Below are 23,970 nucleotides of genomic sequence, written 5' to 3'. Positions count from 1 at the left end.
AATATGCCTTTGTTCAGTCAGGGAGGCACATAGAGTGCCGGCAGAGCAACTATAAAACTCAGCCATCATAAAGGAGAAGAAGGAAAGAGGTGGCAGAATTGTTTCCTCCTCCCTACAGATCTGGCTGCCATGAGGAATTGCATATGGTGCTGGCACAGAGAACTTGCTCCTAGGATCAGCAGCTGAGTGTTTTCCCAGGACGCTCTGCTAAGAGGATTTCCCATACCACTGGCTCCTAAGCATACATAGAGCCTCCTTAAGGAGTTTCTGCAACAGGGTGACAAAAATAAGTCTGCAGTCTCTGGGTTCATCCAGCCTTGTGTGGGTACAGGCATCTGTTAGACAATGCCTGGGGACCATGGTACAGGAACTGCAGCAGAGAGGATCAAGCTGACTCATAGTTCTTTGGCTTTGGTTTAACATATAATTAATAAATAAATAAATAAACCTAAATCTGATCCTCCCTTCAGCCCACTGGGAAAAATCCAAGCATCTGCCTTCAATTCCCTAGCACATAATCATAACTTTATTATTACAAGTTAAATTATTGTATTTTCTATATGCTGTGTGTGTGAAGATCTGTTACATGACCTACATCACCTGCAAATCACTGACTGCTGGAAGTATTTAATGCTATCACCCTTTGCCATCAGCCCCCAGTGAATGAATCCTGACCTTTTATTCAACTGGTCATCCCTGCAAAGCACCACAAGCACCAGCAAAGACACAAGAACAGAAGCTCTTATAACTTAAGCCATGATCTCTGGAAAGGGGGTTAAAAACTGGACCTCAGGGCACCTAAAAACTCATACAACTACCTCCTGGGCTACAGCAAATACCACTAAAAGCAGCTCCAGGCAGGGCTGGGAAGACATAGAGATGGCATGTGCACCAAAAGACCTAAGTTTGCTTATACTGGTGGCTGCATCATCCCTTTCCACACCTTCAGGCTTTTTTTTGGTCTGCTACTATAAATACAGACTGTAGCAGCTAAGAAGGCACTGTTCAAGTAGTGAGAGCCTGGTGCTATGGATGATCTGAGGTTCCTCTCCAATTCTGCTCACCCACACCCACAAAATTTGCCTTTTGCTGACCATTCAAGACTGCAAGAGTGTATGAGTAATGCTAAATATCACAAGGCTGCTAGGGCTTTATTTCTTTCCCCAGTGGTTTGGAAAAAGCAAGAAATGGACAGGTGATTTGAACTGGCACTGTTAAAGATGATCCAGTCTAATAAGAACATGCAAACTTCCTGGCTCTTGTCATGACCCCATCTGTCTTGTGGGCTTTGAGCTGGATTAAAGAATCCCACACAAGCTATGAAAATGATCCCCCTGAGGAAACAGCCATTTGGAACAACTACAGAAAATCTTCACTTTGGACAAGAACCTCCTTCAGAGTTCTGGTGGTTTGGGGTTTTGTTTTTTTTTCTTAAGGGAGCAGGGAACCACAACGGTATCTGTAGTCAGAGGTTCTGCTCTGTGGATCCATATCTCCTCAGATCCTTGGTACAACAAAATTCTCTTTCCTTAGAAGAATAACTTCAGAGCTTAAACTTGAACTCTGAATTTTTACAGTCTTGCCAAATTATGAGATCTCAAACATGGTCATGTACCTTCACAGGAGCCTGGCAGAGATAAGCCACCAGTTAGATTTTGAACAGAGGTGATGTGTGGATAAAGCTTCCTCTTCACTTAAGGGTAGTGGAGCTCACAATGTGTTGTTTTTCCAGGCTCCTAAAGAAGATCCAGCAGTCTCTCATTCTTGTACATCATTCACACCTAGCCAGAAATAAACTGCTGCTTGGTTTCTCCCTTAAAATACTCTTATTTTCAGAAAGCAACACCCTGAGGACCATGTGTATCCCTACAATGAACCTACAAGGCTACAGCATGGTGTAGTGGGCATAGTTCCTACACAGCTCTCATTGTTCCTACACAGGAACTTCAACTGAAGAAACAGAATTAAATTAAAGAAATTAATCAAGTGTTTGCAAAAAGCTTTTTCTAAAAATGGAAAAATCCCTCACAAAGCCACCATCTCACAAACCAGACAACTTTAACCTGAAGCACCACTCAAGTAAAAAGACAAACTGCAATGCTCTGTAATGTGAGTATATTAACATAAGATAAAAATTCCTATTCCAACAGCAAGGAAAAAATAGAGCTCAGAAGACTGAAAGTTTGTCAACTTAGCCTCACAATCCATCCTTTAAAACTTACAGTACAGCTTGTCTCGCTCCTTATCAATCCCCTCCATCAAAGGCTGATTAGGCTCTAGGATCTACCATTATTGCCTTTTACCTGTAGACTTGAGATTAGGACAGAGAGGGTGAAGACCTGCGTTGAAGGAAGATATATTTGAGGTTAGTATTTCTTGCCCAAATGGAAAGCTTCCATAAAGAAGCTGTTCCAAGTGGTGGCTGCCATTCCATGGGCTTCATCTTTCCTTCCTTCCTGAGTTTTGATCAAACTCAGGACTATACTATGTCAACTCCAACAGGAAATCTGAATTAAACTAACAGTCAAAACCCTGATCAGATACAAACGTTCATGTAGTTGGCCTTCTTTTCCTCCCTTTCAAGTGGCTGCATGGTCATAAGACAACACCAGTGTGATTGGCCAAGGTCATTGTGAAACACACAGCCAACAGCCCAGGCTGAATTTTATAGGGTGACAACTCTTCCACACCACTTTAGGCTAGTGTTTTATTCTTTATTCTCCAAGTATACACTTTAACTCAGTGTTTTATCCTTTACTCTACAGCCCCAAAGGGGCTCATGTTTTGCAGAGCACAAAACAAAAATGCAAATTCAGAGAGTATTCTGAAAAACACAATGAACACAGACTTCATAAAGTTCACTCAAAGGTTTTCCACTGTACCTTAACATGAAGTGTGCTCTCTAGGCATAAACTAGATACCTTTTCTTAAACCTGTGGAGGCAATTTACCCTCTAAAGTAGCCACTTTTCATCCAGTAGCTCAGAAGAGAACACACAAGGTATCTCTGAGAGCTGTGTGGGTGCCTGACAGAGCTGTGACAAGCACACTTCATACAGCCCTCTTAAGATAAGGCTGCCACTGCTAAACGAGGCTGAGAAAAGGTATTTGCTTGAAACAGGTTCTCATTCCTTTGACAACATCCCATGGCGTGAACTTTGCTGCTCTTGCATGGTCTGGAGCAAGGCAAGGACTCTCATCTCCCAGGCACCACCAAGTGAGTGTGGGAATGCAGTGGGAAAGAAGGATCCTGCTGCTGGGCTGGGCTAGCATTCCCTCCAGCCAGACCAGGCTCACAGGCTGGGTACCCGCAGCACCACGTGTTGTCTGTGCCTTGCCCGCAGCAGCTGCAGCGCCAGCGGACAAAAGCTCCCACAACCTCTCCGAAGCTGAATTTGTAGCAACACGTTGCTCCTCAAGGAAAAAACCACAACATGCTCATTTCAAAGTAGCCAGCTGGTGAAGAACAACAACACGGAGAGAGGAAAAAAAAACACAAACCACTTAGCACCACTTCCCTTTCTTTCTCTCACACAGAGTTGAGAAGCTTATATTAATTGCAAAGCATGAGAATCTGAACGAACAGTCTCCTTGGGCAACCAGGGCCAACCCCAGGAAAAAAATTGCATCTATGGGATGTCCAAGTTATGCAACCAGCAAAATATCAAGACAGATAAGGCAGGGACCTTTCATTAGGATCTACAGAAACTCCCAACTCTGTAGTGCTGACTCAGGCTAAGATAAGCCACTTTAGTTTTCTCTCCTTTGCTCTAGCCTTCACAGGGGAACTAATACCAGCCAAATTCATATCCAATCTGAAGCCATTAGATGGTATTTGCAGAGCTGAATCAGAAACCAAAGCAGCCTTTGGTGGACTACCCTTTGGTGGGTTTCATACAATGGGAATTCTCTTCCCACCCTAAAGGTAAAATCTTAAGGAAGTTCTTGGTGCAATAAGGTTGGGTCTACCATGGACACAAAAGGCAACTGGATGGTATTACACAATTTCCATGCCCAAGGCTTGATACAGCCTTGTCTGCCTAGATTTAATTACATACATATGTTATTAGGGAGTCAGGAAAATTAATTAGAAGGTCATATAGTTAAAAACACCTCTGTGAAAGGTATAGACAGATCGATCCTCGTTTCTCCTGCCAGCTTTCAAAGACCCGTACGTGCACGTGTTCAAGCAGGAGAGCTAACAGCTGAGTGACACTGCTGCAAAATCTTCCAGAGACCTATAAACCATCTCCTGTTGACAAGGTAACCAGCGTGCTGTCAGTGCCAAAAATTAACAAATGAAAAGTACTGTTTTGTCACAGTGCACCCAGCCAGCAGCAGGCTGGTGCCAGCAAAAGGCCAGCCCTAAGCGTGTACCTAGGAATGCGCGTGAGCTGCAAGGACCCAATGCTGTGCCAGGTGCCTGTTGGGATGCTCTTCAAACACTGTTAGCTGTTTACTGTACCAAAGGTCAGAGGGAAAGGACAACAGGGAAAGTATCAGAGAAAAAACGTATGGTAACTGCAAGCCCTGATACACCTTCCTTACTGAATTAAAACCTCCTGAGGGTTTTCATACTTGCTCTCTCTGTTCCCTAGAAGCATGAGATGAAAAGTACAAAAGTTTGTGGTGGGGACACGTAGCCAGGAAAGACAGCAGGGAGAGATCAGATGCATTATGAAGTGAGGAAAATATACTGTATAATGAAATATAAGGTATTTTTTTTCCTTTTTATGTAGCACAGTATGTGTGTTTCCCACCCAGGACCAGCCACAAATTTCATCTCTAACAGACTTCCCACTATTGTAAAGTTAGAAGTGACTGCAGCATGCACACACACTAGACAGACTCTCCAGAGCACCATTTAATGGGTGTCTGAAGTGATGGGAATTACAGCATGAGTATTAGCAACAACCAAAATCAGGGTATAAAACTGCCTTTTTTTTTCTTCAGGGCTTAGCGTTGAATCATGCTGACAACACAGGCATGAGATGGAGGGTAAAGACTGTGGCATGGCACCATCCCCTACTGAGCAGGCTTGCAACCAGCTGTCAGCACAGGGACTCAGAGGCTGAGTACAAGCTCTGTGGGCTCCTGCTGCGGATAGGTTTCTCACTCCCAAAACGCCCAGTATATTGCATTTCTGCCACCGGGCTAATTCTTCCCCAGCAAAAGGCATGATGGAACAAGTGCTCCAAATCAAAGGGGAAACTCAGCCAGTCAAGAAAATCCTCCCCAGGGTATCATCAGGCTTTATTCCTTTCTGTTGGCTTAACTTCATTTTTCTAGTTCCTTCAAGAACAGCTCTAGGCCTCCTCCAACATGCTCCCTGTAGACCACGTCAGGGTCTTCAGAGAAACCATGAAGGTTCAGGTCAAATGGGATACAACATACAGAAATTCACTCCATCATCCTCAAAGCCACAATATAGCATTTAGCAGTGCTTCAGTGTTAGGAAGAAGTCTTTTTCCCCTAACAGAAAGAGTTCTACCCACCAAGACTGGAACACCCAGACGTGCAGCCCTTTTTGACACTCTGGACGGCTCCTGCTGCTATCACCTGCTGGTTTGCAATCTGAAGTGCCCGTGCCATTGTTTCAGCTCTAGATTTAGAGGTCTCAAGTCTTCCCCCACTCCAATACAATACCTGTTTGGACACATGCAGGAGGTCAGGAGCTCCTGAGAAGTACCCAAGTAATCCTTGACCTATGTTAGCAGCTACTTGGCCTCAGTATGAAAGGATGAACCAAGGACAGAACTGTTCCATTCATACCTACAGTTTCTGCCTTCACTTGGTTAAAATATCTCTTGGTCCAGAGCCGAGACAGGATTGGAGCTCTGTCCTAGGAGCACCTCTGAGAAATGTTTAATTCGGTCTTCCAGTTGCTGTCTGGATGACACCACTCTCCTCCACTCTTGGCCAGCAAGGAATCAAAGTGAAGGGTGGCTTCTTGAGCAAAGGAAGATGAACATGCTTACCAGATCAGACAGCCAAGGACAGACCACATTCAACAGTCTTGCCTCCTTTTTGTGCTACCCCAACATGCTCAGTGCACCTAGTCAAGGTGGGGCTCATCTCACCTACAGCAAAGATATGTCCACAAGCGCTCATCATCCAGAGCCTCTCCATCATCAATGAACAGAGACAGGCACAGTCTGTCTGATCTGTTACAGGAATCCACCTGCATTACAATGAGGTGGAAGTGCTCATTTCCTCTGCTCCATCTACAGGGGGACTGAGATGTTAGATGCCAACATCTGGACAGGGGAATTGCACCCTGACGTTCCCTATCTTGCACTTAACTGGTAAGCTTTTCAGAGAGAGACTATCTCACCCTGCAGCTAACATGAAAACACTTCAGTCTCTAAGGCCTGAGGGTAACACTACACTTCAAGTGGGAGACGAGAGGCCCCTGCCCTTAAGTGTTTACCATCAAGGAAACTTCACAACACCTTCCCTGTAAGGATGTTCCAAGTGGATCCAAATTATTTTGGGGGATGGCTGAAGAGAAGGCACCTCTTCAGGTCTCAGCCTGCCTCTGTGTTAGCAGGTGAATAAAGGAGAACATCCCAGGGACCAAATACTTTGTGCCATGAGAACCCAGAGAGACTGCAAGGCTCGCTTTGTGCTCATCAAGAGATGCACCATGACAGGCAGGGAAGAATGAACACATGCAGCAGGGCTGGGTCAAGGACATGGGAGAGTACTGCAATTTCTTCTAGTAGACAGACTTGGGATTTACAGGCCAGCCTTGAGGACTCTTCTCCTTTTCATGACTTCTGATATACAGTCCTTTTGGGCAGGCAACACAGGAGCTTGATGCAGACATCTGCAAAATAATGAGTCTAGGGACAGGAAGCCAAAGGAGACAGCACACGTTAAATGAAGCTGTCATGCTGCTGGGATGGCCAGGGGAGAGATGGAGGAGGTTTTCTGAGATTTGTGAAGCCATCAGTTCTCATGCTACGGAGAACAACAAAATTAAGCTCAGATGGGGATTGCAGACAGAATAGCTTCCCTGATACCAGGGTGCATAGGGGATAAGTTGCTACAAAGGGCCCTCAAATCAAACAGGGGGAAAAAAGCATGGAAGAGACTGCACAACATTCACCCATGGTGGGACTGAACTGAAGGGTTCAGAAGGAAATGAGAAGCTTAATTCAGCTCCCTGAAAGGGTGACTTACTGTTGGCAGAGCTTTTTCTTCCACCCCAGCATTCAGTTGTCACTAAACTCACCAGCTCCTACCTCAGATTTTAAACATTATCTCTCTGCACTCTAATCCCGACAGTACTTGCTCCCAATGCCCCAGCAGAGCAAGCCATGCTAAGAAAGTGTGACTGCTGGTTGTCCACCTCCACGCAGCAGCTGCCAGTCACATCTCAGTTCCACAACACAACCCATTTGATTATTTTGATCTGTTCAGGTGGTAGTGTTCTTTTTTTCCTCCTCTGGGATTTCTTCTGAAATTGCTCTAAGCTGCAAATTGAATAAACTAATTCCATGTGCAGAGATTTTGAAACAAAGGAGATGAAAACCTGAACTGACCTGAGAGATGCACTGCCCACCATCCCAGCCACTGCAGTCAATGGAGTTCAACCAGCTTCAGTTGAATCTGAACAAGACCTCACAATCCCACTGCAATGCAATTGCAAGGCTTGAAAAAAAAAATAAATAAAAAAGCCACATACTTAGCAGCATGCTCTGAGAAAGCCCAGCCCTCTTCTAGGCACTCAGCTTCCCACCTCTTCACAAGGAGCACACTTTAGATAAGCAACTCTATACTTTTTTTCTTTTTAAACTGTACATCTTCCATTAAAACTCAGGAGGGCTTTCCTTAGCCTTCTCAAGAGCATCCTTGTTCTCCCTTTCCAAGGCAATTCCCTTGTTTTTCCTTTAAAACAGCAGAAATTTCAAGCCAGCTTTTACAGCTCAGTTTGCATCCTTGGATTGGTGACTACAAAATCCAACTAGCTGCCCTGGGCCTTTACAAATGCCCAAAACCTGTACCTTATGGGCTGCAATCCTCCCCCCATTTAATCTCTAAAGCTGGTTATCATCAGAGGCTCTTCCCTACCACCTCCCTCAGAGAATCACCACCAAAACCTCCCTTGTTGCCACAGCAAGGGCTCAGCAACAACTGCCCTGTTTAGAATATTTGAACAGACTACAGCCCCATTAGAATCAAAGGAAGACAAACCTAAATCCTGGGAATTACGCCTCTGCATGGGCGGTTTCATCTCTGCAGCCTCCCTTTGCTCACCTCCCATCCTGAACAGGTTTATCATCCTCTCCACAGTTGCTCTGAATTACCCCAGAGGTGAGCATATTTCAGCAACAAATTAAACTGTCACGATACATTCCTTTCTACACTGTTTTTTAAAACATGTGAGCTCTGGCTGCCAGAGATTTGTTTTGGAAAGATTAGATTAGGTGCCTCGGAAACTGCTTTGGAAAAAAAAGTAAAGGGTTTTCACTTCTTGAAGAAACCCACCTTTTTTTTTTTCCCCCTAGGAAGTTTGTTTTATTTTTTAACCTCAAAAATTTGATCAATTAACTTCATCTTGTTTTTTAGATCTTTCCACAACAAGTGCCTCAGTGCCGATGACCAGTAGAGATTGCTCATTTTGCAGTCATCTGCCACCAACACAAATTAAGATCCGAAAGCCCTCTGATTTTTAAAACATTCCCCATCCAGAGGCCTCCAACATTTCTATTAAATTGACCAAATCTTCTTATTGTTTTTCCAGCTCATAACAAGACACTCAGTTTTACCAGGGGATGTCTATCCATTTATTCAGACACAAACCCCACTTACAGCCTGGAAGACTGGAAGCAAAGGACTGCCAACCCAGCCCTCCACTCACATCACTTCTCAGACCAGACACCTAAAATATTTTAATAACAGTCAAGACAGCCTTGCTTGAAATGATAAAAGGAAACAAACCCCCACCTTCTCAGGATTCATTGTGATAAGAAAGCATTTCTCTCATCAGAAAATCAGATTAGCAACACGTCAACAGCTGGGTGCTGAATCTTTTGATGCTCATCAGTCACCAAAGGAAATGGGAAGCTGACCTTGCAGTCAAAGTGCCAGACTAGGACAACAATTTCTGTTCTCAGCTCTGCTCTAGGCTCCTGTTAATGTGAATTTTCATTCCCCGGTTCCCAGCTGTAAAACAAAGGGTGGTAATAATGTCTCTCCTCTCCTGCCTGGTGTTTGCCTCAGCTATAGGCACTGGTAGATACTTGGCAATTTTTCACTTTCTAGCAGATATGAGGGGCAGCCAAGCCTGGACATTTCATAGACTGGAAAAGGCTGGCTGCTTGAGATACACACCACAGAGGAGGGGCAGAGGTATAAAGTGATGTCTACTCAACACAGATTAATGTGCTCATCATAGAAGGAATGTGAAGCAGGGTATCTTGTCAGGCCCCTGATAATGAGGTGCAGTAATTGTGAGGATCAGATGACTATAATTTGCTCATGAATCAGATTTCCACCTTCATCTACCTCCCTGCTCTGCCAGATCTGGTGGAGACCCTGCACATGGTCCCTGTGACTATGAGCCACACCAGTACATAGCCTTGTTTCTGTGGAAAAGCAAGGACTGGAGCACTTTTCCACGTCTAGATCTGACTCTCTCACATTTGTTTCCTACCTCATCCACAGTCATGGTAGTAATTTCTTTACAGTGCATATGTTTTGGGAATCAATACCTTGATATATGGAAAATACAGGGGCCACCAGAATAGCTACAGAGCCATCAGCTGCAACTGAGTACAGCAGAATGGAGGACATGCAGCTGTACTCTTAGGAGGACAGAGAGCAGATCTGACCCTCCAAGGCTTCAGTACAGCCACCACACACCCCAGGAGAACGATGAGGCAGAAAGTGAAGCAGGGATCTGTGTGCAGCTCCTCATCCATCAGCAGCTACGCTGACTGCCAGATGGGAGGTGACACCACCAACCAGCACAGTGATGTCCTCCCCCTGCCCAGCCCCCAGCACTTACCCTCACCCTGCCTCCCCCAGCAGTGGAGCAAGAAGCCAGCACATGTTTGTCAAAGCAGGTCAGGGAGCAGACCACTCGCCCAAGGCTGCCTGTGTGGAAAGTGGGACAAGCCCTCCAGAAAAAGTCGACTAGCCTCTTACAATATCGTGCAAATCAGGAAAAGGCCGGGAGAAACAAGACTGGGAGAAACCTTGCATGACCAAGGTTATATTGTACGGTTATGTATTCATCCTCTGCGCACAAGAGGAGGAAGCAAGGGGTGTGCATGCACACACCAGGCAGGAGGTATCTCCTGCTTTCACCAGCATTTGCTAGGTTTGCATTCTACAAAGCAGGGTTGTGCTGTTCACAGCAGGAATCTCACAGAGTGGGACCCAAAAGGAGCCATTGCATCTACAGACAGAGATCCAAAGGGAGACAGTGAAAAAAATTTATCACAGAATTAGCATACACACAAGCCAGGATCAGTCCCATACAAGAAACAGTGATGTTTTATTTACTTAACATAATCAACTACTGGTTTATCTATTTATCATACCAACCAAAGCCTGATTTCTCAAGCTCAGCCTTTTCCTGGAGAATGAATTACAATCTCTCACATAACATTAAGCCCCTGACATCCAATGCAAAGCCATCAGCAGGGAAGCAGCACGACTGCTACGTTCACTACAGAAACAGAGGACCTGGTGCCACACCGGGAATACTGCTCTGGCTGCTGCAGTGGCTATCAGGGTGGGACGGAATCCATCATTTGCAGGCTCCAAATTTATTCATTCAAGCTTATTCTATACACATGGTTTGAAACAGGCTGAATAGAGCTGGATGTAAGCCACAGAACTGCTGAAGATAGCATGGAGTGTCAGAGCGCTCAACGTGATCCTGGAGCAGGCTGACACGATGGCTGCCTGTTACCCCAAAAAACTGCTGATGAACAGAGGTCACTTCTCAGCAAGCCTCTAAACAAGATCCCAGCTTGCCTCAGGCACAAGCACTTGCTGGCCAGACTTTTTGGAGATTTTTCTTGCCTTTCTCAGGGAATATGGCCCCACACACTTCCACTGCCAGTCAGCCATGCCTCAGTTCAGCCCTGACCAGCAGGAGAACCAACACACCACTCTGCAAAACAGCAGCTTCCACAATGCCTTTTTCCACTGATCTCCTCACTTCTCTCTCTGCAGAGCCTTAGCCAGGGAGAACAGGGCAGCCTGGAGCAGCCCCCGCTGTGCACACCTGTATCCCTCATTTCACTCCTACTCCCTGGCTTTTTAGATCTTGCTCCTCTTCTTCTCCCAGTAAGAGCACAACATCCTCTTCATTTCACAGGCCACAGCTTCTCCCTCACGTCTGCTGTTCTCTCAAGGATGCTAAACAAGCAGAAGACATACAGGCATCTTCCCAGAGACATTGCAGCAATGTCTCTTTTCTGTATTCGTGAAGTTATTGCTCCCACACACACACATTTAAACTCGGCTCCACCAGCTATTGAATTTAACTTGCATACGAGCAGTCTGATCCATAATGGATTTAGCTAAAGGAAAAAATCCTCCTAAAGTTTGGCCCACAGCACAGCAGTATACAAGTACCTGGGCTGCCACTGCCTCTACGTTATCAGAGTGCCTCACCCAGGGCATCCTACCCCTTTAGCAGATAGGCTGGATAGTTGCTGGGTATGTGCTAGGTCAGTATCCCTCCTCAAGAAAAGTCCAGTGAGATAAGCAACCAGCTTAGCCAAGGCCAGATGGGGGGGGTCAGGACTCCCCTGTTCACAATCCTGTGGCTTCAACCACAGTCATCTTTCAGCACAGATCAGCTATTCCAAGCCACATCACTGTCAGATAGGCACCACAGGCTTGCATTAAGACAGCAAGCATGGAAAGACTCCCCTCTGTAAGCATTCAGGTCAGTTAGCACCACACACAGGAAGGTATAGAATCATATCCCACTGGTGAAAAGTTGGTAATGGGGTTTTGGTTTTACTGAGCCGGTCATTAAACAGTGCTGGTCCCACATTACAGAGAAACAGGTAGCAACACATAGAATAAATCAAATCATCCTGAAGTATTTACCTCTGGATATCTGTAATTATAAACCAAACATCATCAGCTTCTCTCTCTCCCTGCAGTAAATAATTAACTGCAAAAGAATATTCCTCTTGGCTCCATCCTCCCCAATCAATTCTGCTTTGCAACAATGTGCCGCCTGGATTGCTCACTGTATCTGTGCACCCCAGTGTTACCCAAACCCCCTTGGAAAACAGAGGAGAGCTGCTAATGTGCTTCAGTACAGCACAGACCTTTCCTTCAGGGTACAAGGGGGCATAACCCCCAGCACTTCCAGCAGACAGCCATGACATACTCAGCTTAGCTCATGCTCTGCTGCAACATCACTGCAACCATCAGCGGAGGCGAATCACGCACTCTGAGCACTCCCATCACACCCCTCTGGACTGCCTGAGCTTTATTGCCAAGGCAGAGCAAATTTCCTCCCTGAAAGTCAAGGTTTTCTATTCCTTTCATTGTTTTTGAATTATCCTCCCCACCGGTAGATTTCATCCATGGGTAAAAAAAAAAAATCAAAAAATCAAACCAAGTCTTCTTTTTAACAAACTTCATTTTTCTGGGAGACTTTAATTTTTGAATACTGGATCAAAGTCGAATATTGTGACTGCTCGGTCATGCACTGTAACCTGCCCGATGACCTGTTCACTTCTTGCCACCTACCCTCATCAACCTGAATTTCATACAGACTCTACAAGTAGTAGGTAAACCAGAAAACATCCAGAGCACTCATTCTTTTTGCCCTACTGAAAGACACCTCCTGGCTGTAAACCCAGTGGGGAGGAAGGATAATGCCAGGAGGAAAGAAAAACTGGCTGGCAGGAAGGCTGGGTTTGGTCAGACAGCAGATGGAAGCAGGCTGAATACAGATACACAACCAGGGAACAACACAAGGGCTGCCATTTGATCTTGGTTGCCTTCTTAAGATACAAAGTCAAATTCACTTTTCACAGAGGCATAAGGAGAACACAAGTAAAAATGAGAGCTGGGGAAAACCTCCAGAACTGCAGGAACACCCCTCCTGCAACAGCCAGAAAACACAGGGAGAGGCAGAAGAGCATTACCACCAAACATCTTCATACTCACATACAATCTGGGTTCAGTTTCACATTTTTTATGTGTTTAAACAGATACCAGATTTAGTTGAGCTGACTATGAAGTGTTCAATAAAAAACTCCACCGGAAAGGTAAAGTAAAAGAGAAAAAAAAGGCTAATTTAGACTGAAAAAGCATGGAAAGAGAGGTTCAAGAAAGAGGTAGAAAAAAGAATGGAAGGAAAACCACGACACAAAAGAGATAAATGAAACAGATACCAGGGACAGTTTAGGAAAAGATAAACCATGCAAAAATGGAATGAAAACTGGAAGGGAAAGATAAGAGAATGAAGAACATGCCATGGCAGATCAGTTGAATAGCAGTTGGCAAATGGATAATTTATTTAATCTCATCCGTATTTGTGAAATAATTTGTTTGATTAACACTCTTTTGTGGTCTTCAGCCAGGTATAGAACTGATCAAATATCATGTCATAAATATATTATTAGATTAATACACGTAAAATTCAAATACATTCAACATTTTTATCTCCTGCTTAATAAGCTCTGGTTCTAAGTTTACAGTTCAAAAATGTTAAAACAGAAAGCTGGGAATAAATTACAATTAAAGATTACTTGAAGTACAACCATTTTGCTTTTCTTAGACTGACAAAAATACATTTTACTGTATAACTCATCTTGAGAGACAGAAGAGAATCACCACCCTCCCACAAGGAATCCCTCTCTATAGGCAGTACTTTTTGTCTTGATTTTATTTTGTTGAATGTTTCCCCAATATTAAACTTTTTTACTCCATAAAGGTTTTTTTGCCCCAAGAAAACCTGGTGACTCCAAGGGCAGTCTAATAGAAAGGTAAATACGGGATGCACTGGTAGCAGGAGGGAAGGCAGTGGGAGCAAATCCAGCTTGGAAGCAAGTGTTTATGTTTGAACTAAGCTTTGCTCCTCTTAAAGGAAGGGAAGTCAGGTGAAAGATGGACAAGGATGCCTCAGGATCTCTACTCTCACAGGGAGAAGTTTCCCACACTACCAGCAACCTTCTCCTGAAAAACCAAGAAAAAAAAAAAGGTCAATTGGCAATTTTTCAGCCTGTTTATCCCCCCTCCCCCAAGACAACAGAAAGGTCCCCTTGAGAGTCTTCAGACCATGGGGTGAAAGCCATCAAAGACAGACCATCCCCACACACGCGGTGGCAGGGCTGCCAGGGAGCCCTGGGAAGCAGAACCAGGCTCAATAAGGAAACTGGCCATGGCTTTCTAGGCCGACATCAAAGGAACACGAGGCTACTCCCACTGCTGTTCTACCTTTACCACTGGCAGCAGCCAAGAATCAAATTCACCACAGGAGAGAACCACAACAAGGGTAACTCCCTGGGGCCGGAAAAAGTGTCCCTCAGGTCATAAGTCCTGTTTAAATATCTCAGCAATATCCCAAACTGAGATAATTATTGCTAATTACAAGATCATTTTTATGTAAACATGAAGGGTATTACCACGCATACTTCATCTCTTTTTAATTAAAAGAAGTAAGAGGTTCACTGAGATAAAAAAAAAGACATGCTGACAGCTCCCACCCAAAAGCAGACTTTTCTGCAGTGATAACACCCATCAGCCTCCAGACCCACTGAGAACACTGAACAGGGAAATCAATCAGCATCAGCCTCCCCAGTGCTGAAATGAAGCAGTTGGCACATTATTAATCACATAGGAAAAACATTTTACGAAGAGAAGGAAAGGACCAGACACACAGAAGGGGGATACACATGGATTCAGTCATGGCTGTCTTAAAAACACTTGGGAAAATCACACGAATCACCAGCTGTAGAATTAAAATACTTCAGAGCTGTGAGGGATAAGCACATCAGCAATTCTGACTACAGCAACTCTTTAGCTGAGCCCACACCAAACCTCATGTGCTTTCCTCCATTCAAAACCAGTTCCTGCTCCAAGGTGCACATCCTACCCATGCCAACCAGACTGAAGTACATTGTGACACGGCCTCACCAGGAGTTCGTACACCCTTTCTGCATTTCAAAGACCCATCCAGGAGCAACTTGCACATCACAAGAGAGATATGACCATCCAGCTTAGGACACTGAAATAGTAAATGGCTTGACTTGTCATGCAATGGCTTAACAAGCCATTCCTGCTGCACAGTCCTGTTTCCAGCTGTCCTAAGCATTTCTCCAGCAGCTCCAGAGTTCGCCAGTCCACTCTGACTTCTCATCGCCTCTTGTGTCTCCAGGCAATTTAAAACACATCCCCAGTTAGGACCGGCATGGGCCAAGCAAGCCATGGGATGCACCTTCACTTGGGGTGAAGACGCTGCAGCTCCGGCCGCCGCACCACCCTTTGCAGGGCAGCAGGGCGCAGGCAGCCTCGGCACGCCGCAGAGCCCCGGCGGCGAGCGTCCCTACGAGGGAGGGAGGTGTCACCAGCTCCGCAGAGCCGCATGCTCGCAGCACGGGGAACCTCGCTCACTTGCTCACAGATACAAATACCTGCGTCTCCGCCACCTGCCTGCCCCCTCCGCGCCTCGCTCTGGGCCTGGCGACGCCTGGCACCGACATGGAGCTGGTCTCTCCTGGGGGTGTCCGAGCCCAGCAGGTATCTGCTTTGGCAAAGAGTGGGGAGTCTGGGGCTCCCCCTTTGAAGCATCACAGGAGCGGCGTGAGGGATGCAAGGGGATGAGGAAAGACGGGAGCAGTGGGCTGCAAACTGGGGGTGCTGAGGAGAGGAGGTGAACACGGCTGCAGCTAAGAGATATGGAGGGGAGCGGGACGGCAAAGGGAGGGGGGGAAGGAAAAAGGGCTGCAGCTTGGGAGGGGGGGGACAGGAGGAGTGCACAGTGCGTGCAGAGCAGGGGATGGAGGGCAAAGGAGGTACAGAGGCTGTGGCTCGGTGGTAGCCCACCACCCTCCCATCCCGGCGGCCTGCCGGGGCTCGGGTCGGCAGGCAGCGCGCAGGCAGCAGAGTCATGGCGCGGCCAGGCGAGCAGGTGGGTGGCCGCCACCGCCCCCAACACCCCGGGCCCCGCCGCCGCCCACCGGGCCGAGGGTCAGTCCCTTTTCACCGCCGCCCCGGGCACGGCGGGGCAACCCCAGCACAGCAGGGGTACGAACTTGGCGGCGGGGGGAGCAGCCCCGCTAACAGGTGGCGGCGGCTCTGCCCACCCGTGCCCGCCGAGCCGGTGGGCGCTGCCCCTGCGCGACGGCGCGTCCCACCCACCCCGACCCAGCGCCAGCCCGCTCCCGGCGGTCACTCACCGGCTCGTCCACCCCGCCGGGCGGGATGCGCGTCCTGGAGAGCGGAGCGCGGAAGTTTAAACCCGGGCGAGAGTATTATTCGCTTTTGCCCTTCCAACGTAGGAAAAACCAAACTAGACGAGGCGCCCCCCCAAGCGGGCGAAACCCCGCTCCGCTCCTCCCCGCCGGGGGCTTCAGCCGCGCGTCGGCCCGGCGGCGAGGGGAAGTTTCCACCGCGGTGGTGGAGGCGCCCCCGGCGTGCCGCGCCCGCCCCGCATTGGCACGGGGCGCCGGGGCGCTGTGCCGCCGCCGCGCCCGGACAATGTGCGTGCGGGGAGAGCGGGAGCGGAGCGGGAGCGCGCCCCGCCGGCGGCCGCGGCACACGCCCAGCCCGTGCCCCGCCCTCCCGCCGCCCGGGCCCGCCCGCCGCCCCGGATTGGCGGCCCCCGCCGCCTCCGCCCTCCGGGTGGGCCGCGCCGCCTGTCAATCAGCGCCGCTCGGCGCCCGCCCGCCGCGGCCCGGCCGCGGGGCGGTCCCTGGGGCGGCGGCGGCGGCTGCGGGGGGGGCCGGGCTTTGCCTCGCCCCGGCGGGTGACCCCCGCTGCCTCGGCTGCCCGGGAGCCGCCGCGATCGCGTCCTTTCCCCTCGGAGAGCCCTCTGCTCTTCCCGGCCCGCGGCGGCCCTTCCGCAGGAGCGCCCCGCACCCGAGGGGAGGGGAAGGCCTGGCGGCCGCCGCTCCCGCAGCCCGCCCTTCCCCGCGGGACTGCCCGGAGCTGCGCTGCCTTTGTCGGCGCCCCACGGAGGCGTTCTGGGGAGGAGAGCCAGAGACCCCTGAAATGTAGTGTCGATTGCCAGTCAGGGTGCTGTCTGATAACGCGGTGCGTTAAACGCGGTGCGTTAAACTCGGCTCGCAGGGTGCGTTTATCGAGCCCCTCTAAATGCCTAGAAAAATAGATGACTCCAAATTATTGAAGTACAATTAAGGCCACAAAATAAAAGACACCTGAATTGACTCTGTATAAGGCAGACGGGGTTCAGTTCGGCTTAGCAGCAGAGATACGCGCTGTCTGAGCAGAATTACTGCCATTTCAGATGAAGGTCCGAGCGTGTCGAAAGGCTCTTGTCTGATCCTATTTGGGTCCCACAAGGAGCACCGCTGAAGCAGAGCTAGTAAATATTGATGGATTCGAGCTTCATGTCCTGAAATCAGGTCTGTCAATGCAGTGCCTCCTGTTCTGTCACAGCACACCAGACATTTTCTACTCTTGGGCACCGTGATTCCCCTATTACTATTTGGAAACTGGATAGTGGATTGCATAGTCACTCGATTATCCAGCAGCTTGCAGAAGTAATCAAGCTTTGATGCAGAATATGATGTCAAATAAAGTACACGCTCCTGGTACTGGAAAAACACTGTTCTCTCTGACATATGTTTCAAGAACGCTTTCACAATTTATTGTTTCCATTAGAAAAGTATCTAGTAATCTGAAAATCGATCTGAAAACCATTGTTCTAGATACTACACCTGACACATAATAAAAAGAAAGCTCATGCCCTGCAGAGCTTGTAGCAAGAGCAGATTAAACATGTTCTAAGGATACCCGTTGAGAGAGTTGTGCAGGTTTTCTCAGGTCTCACAAACGTATTGCACCAGCACAAACAAACCTGCCAGAGCACTTTTCCAAAAACCAGCACGCAAACAGACAGGTCCAAAGAAAAAGGCTGAAGCTTTAACCTACCTCAGAACTCTTCCCTTGCTTCTAACAAGCCCTCCTGACTCTGAATGACCTCTCGGTTCTCCACAGAAGCGAGGGCCGCAGCTCACGGGAAGCCAGCATCTCTCCGGAGCGAGCGAGGGCAGAGCAGCAGCACGCACAAAGGTGATGGGTTTCTCCACAGGCAGACACACGCACGCACCGTGCACCGCCTCTCCGGGCTACCTGTCTCGTCTTGTTTTAGCCATTTCTAACAAGCAGGCAGGGTAATGGAGCATGCAGAAATCTTGCTTTTTTGAAGCACCCTGGAAACAGGCTTGTGTTTTTTGGTACCTAGGTGGCCCAGAAGATCTTGTCGGGAAGCAAGCACCAAATAGGTAGTAAAATAGGCACAGTTATGGGGGAACCTCAGTTTCATGCTTCTTGGGCTTCTCAGTGACCTACAAGAACCAAGAAGCACCAGAAGAGGAGACTGAAACTGCCTCTCTCTTGCTCATTCTTCAGTGCCAGATCACATCAGGCTGTAAGATACCTGAGGACTGTTTGTTTGCAGACTGCTGGAAGACAGAGACGGAATCACCTATTGGTGAGTCATAACCACACAATCACAGAGGAGTGATGGCACAGACTCACAAAGACACAGAGAGTGATAACAGCTTAAAACTGTCTTCTTTCCCCTTCTACTTTTTGATAAAAAAACAAAATACTGGGACTAGATTCTCAGCTGGGGCAAAGGAAAGTAACTCCATTGCTTTTGTCACGGAACACATTTACACTTTCTGAGGTTGTAGCCCGTTCTGTTTGTCAAAAATTGTTCTTCCTGAGTAGATTATTCCTTCCTTTCTATAAGCTTGAGTTTAATTCTTGGAAAATGGCTGGCTTGCAATGTTCTTGACTGTTGTAAGCCTTGCTTGACAGGGAAAGGAAGACAATCAAACACTGATCAACACTGGGCCACTGGCATGCAGAGCAATAAAAAGGAAAATGGGAGTATCTTAGGTCCTTACTGCCACAGTAAAACTCCAAAAATAAAATGTTTTGTTGCAAAATGCAGTGGAGTTGAAAAGCTCTTCCATTATTCCCATCCTTCATTTTTTAACGATTGTTTTCAACAAACTGTATGTAGCTTGCGGTTGGAAGGCCATAACTCATAGACCTGCTTATCCTGTCGTGGCTTTTTGTACCACCATTGTAAATTCAGTCTGTAAAGGTACATTACTGATTTTTGTGGGTGCTGTGACGCAAAATTAACTCCTTGGTATTTTCACCCCCTCTTTAACTTCTGTAAGAGGGGCATTGTAGACAAGACCTAAACTTAGCTGTCCACTGTGTGACATACAGACATGCCAAGAGCTTAGTGTGCAACTGAACTTCCTCATCAGCTACAGATCAAGGCTACATTTTTAAAATTAGAGTAATTTTTTTTCTCCCTAGTAAAAAAAACTCAAAAGAACATGAAAAGGTCTTCTTGTGACCATCCAAATCATCAGGAAAGTAACAGTAATTTTTTAGCTTCACAAGGTTACATGCTTAAATACATCCAGATATGCACCATATATTTTTGATACACTGGAGGGTTTATCAGTTCTCAGCAGACGTGGAGAGTAGATTAGTGGTGTCAGTTTCTATTGTTGTTCTGGATCTCCTGTTGTCACCATATCTAGTAGTTCACCTGACTTTTCATGCATATTATTTTCTGGTTGTTTCCATGGCTTTTGAGCTCTCCTTAGTCCATTTTCCTGGATGCACACCTTTTCTGTGTAACCAAAACTTTATTGGAAAGTGTTTGAAAGGAAGGCTCTGTCACTGTGCTCCCTTTAACAATGTCTCTGAGAGCATACTGAGAAAAGCAAAGATCTCTGTGAGTTTTGCTTCCCTATTGCACCATATTCTTCATGATTTTTTAATTTAGTCCTCCTGCAGATACACTAGACTCAGGAAACCTGCAAGTCCTTTTCTCATACTGGGATGTTTTCTTGCTCATCTTTCCCTAAGCTTAGAGGATGGGTGGTGTCATGGCAGAAAGCAAACTGATAAGTAATAGACTTTTAAAAATTTCTATCTTTCTAGGGAATGCAAATTGTTTCCTTGTAGTATCAGACAGAGTAACACAAGTAACTTGCCATGGCAACCAGCTTATGGAACAGAAAAAGATATATCATTATAAGGTGCTTTGTTACTGTAACACAGAAAGAAGCTGAGACCTTATCAGTTTTGTTCACTTGTGTGTCATGCATCATCTAGGTAGCAGAACCTGTCAGTAGAAGTTTGTATTCGATTCAGTGCAAGTCATCTGCCTTGTGGGCCTATCTGATACTTGGATCAAAGCTGAAGTGCAGTCAGAAGGAAAGAAGGAAGTGTTCAGAAGAATTGAAACAAGGCTGTATTCTCAGAGGCACAAAGACAAAGCCATTTCCTCAGCAAGCTGATGCAACTCTGAAGATGCCAGTAAGGGATGAACCAATTCTGAAATTAATTTGGCTTGCATTCTCTGACAGTCTCTATTATTTTACTGTCCTCCTTTATTTTTTTTTAAAGTGAAGTAAGTCTGCAGATCTGTAAGTGTTTTGGATTTACCTGGGAGAAAGGATGGAACAGGCTTGCAAAGTCTGTCTTCAAACCCATTCTCTTTACAGGGATGCTTCTGGGAAGGACAGACTCATTGCCACTCAGCTTGCTTGGGTTAGTGAGTGAATTTAGAAATGGCAAAGGGAATCAGAGGGCAGAGAGGGGAAACCCTCTAGTTACCACTTTGAGAGGAAATAAAAACTAAGTTTTGTTAGCTCAGAGGAGGACAACTTTGAAAACTGTTGTTTGTGCAGAGAGGCCAGTGGAACTACCCTGTGCTGAGGATAGGCTCATGTGTAGATCTGGAGTGGGTCTAGGGTATGCTTTACACTGGAGCTGGAAATGATGTCTTCTGTGGGACAGATTTGAAAAGTGAAGGAAAAGCTGAAAGTTTCTTAATCCTTTGACTACTGATTTGAGCTACAAGTAACACAGCTCCACCTATGTGATGGACTGAAGTGTATGCTCCCCCTTCTATTTTAAAAACACTCTCTCCCAGATAACATTTATGCTGTTCATGCACTAGTACTAATACTTGAGAAACAGTGGCCAGCTTTCTGAGCTGCCTGGGGCCTAAACGAATTCACAGCTAAAATTCTCATGACTCATGGACAATTCTCTTCTAGCTTCCTGGTGAGGTTGTAGAGAAAATACTGCTAGATTACAAACCCTGACAATAGCATGACTTGGAAAGAAGCCTTTGAAAAGAAACTCTTAATGTATCAGATAAATCTATGTGAGATGCAAAGCTAGAGCTCCCTCTTGACAATGAATTCTTATACTGTGAGTGACTGACTATAAAAAGACTTGGGAAAAATCTGAGTCTTCTGCAACACAAAGAAACCATGAGATAAATGAAAGTCATCTCAAAGGAGCCATGCTAAAACTGTTCAACACTGTAATTTAACACAGTCTCCTAGACACTGGGAAAAGTCAGCAGGCTTATCCTTACTGCAGGTTGTACTGAGAGAGATTTAGCCACAAGAGACATCACAAGTGTTAAATGCCACAAGTGTGCACTGTCATCTCAGGGGCCTGGGAATCTTGGAGATACCTAAGACTTGGAAGCAGCAGTCCAACTGCTGAAAAAAAGACCAGTCAGTCCTGGCTGCAAATGGTTTTAAAGACTGACACTGAACTGGAAAGATCTCCTGGAATAATCAATTAACAAAAGAAAACACTGAATTAATTAATCAATCCTCAATAAATCAACAAGATCTTCTTCTGTATCATCTCCAAAGACATGACATTGCTTCAGATGACCCAAGGGACCACTTTGTTTTTAATTCCCAGAATAATGGCATTAATATTGGATTAAATTCTACTAAATAAGAGTGCTCAGGCTTCTTTAAACCAAACCATTTGAAATGTTGCAGAAGATTCTCAGTGGGCAGGGCAAAGTTGTCACTTCTGGAGGGTTATCTGATCCAGGACAAGATCTTTCTTATGACAGATTTCCTTTATGAAATAAGCAAAGCAGCATCTTGCCATGTGCCTGGACCAAGCTTCACCAAAACTAGAGAAAGAAAAGATTCCTGTTGACTGAAATAAATTTTTCTAACAGTTGGATTGGGTCAATTTTGAACTGAGAATAGAAACTTGCAGAGATGATGCTCTGGAATCACAGAAATGAAAGGCTTTGTAATCAGAGCTTGGAAGTGGAAGGAGATTCATGTTCCATAGTTTAAAAATACAGACAGCTGCTGATTCCTTTTTTTTTTGCTATTATAAACTCCACAACCCAAACACACACAAACACACACACACAAAAGACATAATTCAAAGACTGGTCATTTCCCAGTCAGCCTTTTTGTTGAGACACTGTGGGAATGAGCAACTATCATATCTCCCTAGATGTGGTATGCAATAGTTGGTAACATGAGGCCCTCCCCTGAGTGGATGATGAGATGGTTGAACTTCAGATTTTGCTGTGTGGGGTGAGCAGTGGGGAGAGATGAGATATGGGTTTGATCTCTGGGTATTTACAAGCAGTGTGGCTTTCTACAGCTGCCTGCTGGTTTCAGTCTGATCTGAAGCACACTGCCCTCTGCAGTGTCCTGTTTGTTCCTGTAGCTGTTTGCTTAAGCCCCCAACAAATGTTCTTTTTGGGTACTCATGCTTTTTCCAGGGAGCTGTCACTGATCATGTGGTGAATCTGGAGCCTGAGTTATTTAGAAATGACACTGATTCTTTCATGAAATGCCCCCACCTCATCAAAAGTTGATAGGGTTGGTGAGGTCCTATGTCTCCTTCCACTCTCTGCTGAGCCTGCCAACGCAGATCAGCAAGGGTCAACTGCAGTAGGAGGCCTGGTAATGCAGAAATCTGCAAGTTGGGAGCCACACAGATTTTCCTGGCAGTGGCTTGCTGGCATATGTACAGGAGCTTTTGTTAGCTGTCAGCCTGAATGGAATGTCAATCATTCCCTTGGAGCCTGATCTTCAGATCACTGCTCTCTGAGAGAGGGCTTTTGCCTTCGTCCTCATACAGCAATAACACAGGTCTTTGGAAGCTGGAAGCCTTCTTATTTTTTTGTTAAGAAGCCCTTGTGATATTTAGTCCCCATGTGATTTTCTTTTTCAAACTCTACAGAAAAGTTTGAGCCCTTTGCAACTGATATGCTACCAGGGATTTTTATGGGACAGTTTGGATCAGTTACCATGCTCTGGGTCATCTGTCACTTTTGCTGGCAGGAGCCAGATTTCCAGAGTGGAAGTGGGATGAGTTGCTAAGGGATGTCTTGTGCTCTATGTCATTTCTGCATTCACTGATGTGCAACAGATTTAGCTGTATAGTTCAAGGCCTCTCTGAACCAGATGAGTTTGTACTGAAATTTCAGACCATCCCACATGTTCTCCTGGAGAAGACCCTGAGATTACTGGTGTTCTTTTTTTAAAAGTCTTCTTCTTCATCAGCTAATGCTGATTTTCTTCCCCTCAGCATCAAGAACAATTGCTAACTACATGTCTTTCTTGCAGAAATTTCAAAGCAGTGTTGCATAGCATGATTCAGGCATGCACACATGGTAGAAATAGATAGAATTAAAGATATTGGTGTTTCTCCAGTTAAACTACTGGTTCCTTTTCTTTTGACTGGTTTTTAATATACTGGTCACATATTGTCTCTAACCCTGCCATGCAGCCCTCCTTCTCATCATCACGCTCAAGCTGCTGAGCCTTTTCTTTTCTTCTGTTAAGCCTCTCACTATATTCTGGTTTTCCTTGTACTATAAGGAGATGTCCTTAGTTCCTATCTGCAAGAAAGTAAAGCTGATGTGAAGCAGAAATAAGATATGATAAGATAAGATAAGATAAGATAA

At 46.2% G+C, this 23,970-nt stretch overlaps 2 protein-coding genes across 4 annotated transcripts in view; one reads left to right on the top strand and one right to left on the bottom strand.

The window, feature by feature from the left end:
• HRAS (HRas proto-oncogene, GTPase) overlaps positions 1–16,757 on the bottom strand; it is a 39,888-nt gene extending 23,131 nt beyond the window's left edge. Inside the window, exon 1 of one of the 2 annotated variants that reach the window (XM_015630055.2) lies at positions 16,391–16,757. The gene's annotated coding sequence lies outside the window, so the exon portion shown is untranslated. The remainder of the gene's footprint in view (positions 1–16,390) is intronic. The other variant, XM_015630054.3, reaches the window with a different exon arrangement.
• LRRC56 (leucine rich repeat containing 56) overlaps positions 15,510–23,970 on the top strand; it is a 78,865-nt gene continuing 70,404 nt past the window's right edge. For both annotated transcript variants that reach the window (XM_015630045.2, XM_015630052.2), the window contains exons 1-2: positions 15,510–15,731; positions 18,588–18,669. The gene's annotated coding sequence lies outside the window, so the exon portion shown is untranslated. The remainder of the gene's footprint in view (positions 15,732–18,587; positions 18,670–23,970) is intronic.

This window comes from Parus major, chromosome 5, assembly GCF_001522545.3.
Source record: "Parus major isolate Abel chromosome 5, Parus_major1.1, whole genome shotgun sequence".
In the NCBI taxonomy this organism is placed as follows: Eukaryota; Metazoa; Chordata; class Aves; order Passeriformes; family Paridae; genus Parus; species Parus major.
The sequence above is the reverse complement of the archived record's forward strand: the minus strand, read 5'-3'. Positions and strand labels throughout refer to the sequence as shown.